Source organism: Myotis daubentonii, chromosome 3 (assembly GCF_963259705.1).
Source record: "Myotis daubentonii chromosome 3, mMyoDau2.1, whole genome shotgun sequence".
NCBI lineage: Eukaryota > Metazoa > Chordata > Mammalia > Chiroptera > Vespertilionidae > Myotis > Myotis daubentonii.
Genome location: NC_081842.1, coordinates 78179667 through 78182281, shown reverse-complemented (window position 1 = coordinate 78182281; position 2615 = coordinate 78179667). Strand labels below are relative to the sequence as shown.

General features: G+C 44.1%; 1 pseudogene; it reads left to right on the top strand.

Annotated features, from left to right (window-relative positions):
• The first annotated feature begins 885 nt into the window (after positions 1-885).
• Positions 886-1620, top strand: LOC132229300 (phospholipid scramblase 1-like; annotated as a pseudogene).
• Positions 1621-2615: the final 995 nt, after the last annotated feature.

The following is a 2615-nucleotide window of genomic DNA, read 5'->3' as shown; positions in this document are numbered from 1 at the left end:
AGTAAGACAATATGCATTTGAAACAATTGTGATAGGATTTATAAGGGGACTAAATAAGTTAAGCACATCTAGGTGGGTGGTTGTACTATTTGATAATGAATGCTTTGAAAAGGCATCTCTTACTAAGTGATATCTGATGAGTCTGATAAAAGTAGAGCTGAGAGAGAATGTTCTAGATAGAGAAAACAGTGCAAAGGCCTTGACTCAGAAACTTTTAGAGTACTGAGAAACTGAATGGAACCTTCTGGAATCTATGATGAAGGAGGAAAGTTGGAAAGGTAGGCAGAAGACCAAAAATAAGAATTTTTAGATTTTACCCTAGGTTTTAATGTGACTCATTAGAAGAATTTTAAGGTGTGTAATGATATGAACTAATTATACTAAAAGAGGTTATAATCTATGTCTTCTGTAGGACTCAATCATTCTATTTACCTTACAACTTACTTGCATCTGGCATTTCCCATTGCCTTTGTTTGCTTAATTTTTCTCCTTAGTATGTATTACCATCTGGCATACTAATACATTTATTTTTTATTTTTTTGTTTATTGTGTGCTGTTTCCACTAGAATGGAGTTCTGTAATAATTGGATTTTTGTCATTTTTTGTATCTCTAACTGATAGAAAAGTCCCTAGCACATAGTATACTGACTGACTTTAGGGAGAGAGAAAGAGATTGATTGATTTGTTGTTCCATTTATTTATGCATCCATTGGTTGCTTCTTAGATGTGCCCGGACTGGAGATGAAACCTGCAACCTTGGTGTATTGGGACACACTCTAACAAACTGAGCTGCCTGGCCAGGGCCCCAGCACATAGTGTGCTTTCAATAAATATTATTGAATCAAGCAATGGAATTTTGTGATGGAGAAGGATGGTTCAGTGGGCTTTCCTGTGCAACACCAGCCATTGTATAATCAGCCGGGTATGATGGATGCCAGCATCACCAGTTCCATCAGGCTGTCCACCAGGGTTGACATATTTCAGTCAGATAGATCAGATACTGATTCATCAGCAAGTTGAGCTTCTGGAAGTCTTAGCAAGTTTTAGATCTAGTATTAAATATAAAATGAAGGACAGCCTTAGACAAACTATTTACTTTGCAGTGGAGGATAGTGATTTCTGTACCTGAAACTGCTATGGGACTTTTAAGTCTTTTACTGTTAAGGATTCTTGATAACAGGGGCCAAGAAGTCATAACTCTGGAGGTACCACTGAGGTATGCCAGCTGTAGTTGCCCCTGCTGCCCTCAAGAGATAGAAATCCTCACTCCTCCTGATACACCAGGAGGTTATGTTACTCAGAATTGGTACCCATGCCAGCCAAAGTTTACAGTTCAAAATGAAGAGGAAAGAGGATGTACTAAAAATTATTGGTCCATGTTGTGGTGATATTGATTTTGAGATTAAATCTCTTGATGAAGAAAATGTGGTTGGCAAGATTCCCAAGCAATAGACTGGTTTTGTGATTTATAAATGCCAATAATTTGGGATCCAGTTTTCTTTAGAACTTGATATGAAAATAAAAGCTGTGATGCTTGGCATGTGTTGCCCCATTTACTTCATTTTTTGATTTTTTTTTTAAAGGACTGGAGGCAAAGAACAGAGAGCAGGAGTTTGGTAGTGAATTTACAAAAGTCTCTTTGAGAGAAAGAAATAAGAACCAAGGTGGGATATCTATAATAATAAAAGCGTAATATGCTAATTAGACTGGACAGCTGAATGACCTTCTGGACATCATTCCAGATGTCTTTCTGGACAAAGTTGCCATGGCTGGGGCCGAGGCAGAGGTAGTTAGGGGCAATCAGGAAGACAGGGTGGTCAGGAGTGATCAGGCAGGCAGGCAAGCAGTTAGGGACAATCAGGCAGACAGGTGAGTGGTTAAGGGCAATCAGGCAGGCAGGCAGAGTTGTTAGGGGTGACCAGGAAGACAAGCGGCTAGGAGCCAGCAGGTCCGGATTGCGAGAGGGATGTCCAAATGCCAGTTTAGGCCCAATCCCATAGTCGGACATCCCCCGAGGGATCCTGGATTGCTAGAAGGTGCAGACTGGGCTGAGGGACCCCCAACTCCGTGCACAAATTTCATGCACTGGGCATATATATATATATATATATATATATATATATATATATATATATATACTAGAGGCCCGGTGCACAAAAATTTGTGCACTCGGGGGGGAAGGGGGGGCTCTTCAGCCTGGGCTGTGCCCTCTCTCAGTCAGGGACCCCTTGGGAGATAACGCCCTGCTGGCTTAGGCTTGCTCCCAGGTGGCAGAGGGCAGGCCCAATCCCTAGGTGCAGCCCCTGGTCAGGCTCAGAGCAGGGCCGATTGGGGAGTTGGGGCGCCGCCCCCTGTCATGCACAGAGCAGGGCGGATTGGGAGGTTGCGATGCCAACCTCAGTCACGCTCAGGGTAGGGCTGATTGGGGGGTTGGGGCACCGCCCCCTTTCACACTCAAGGCAGGGTCAATGGGGAGGTTGTGGCACCACCCCCTGTCAGGCACAGAGCAGGGTCAATCAGGGGGTTGGGGCGCTGCCCCTTGTCATACACAGAGCAGGGCCCATCAAGGGGGTTGGGGCTTCTTACCCTGTCACGCACAGAGCAGGGTCGATCAG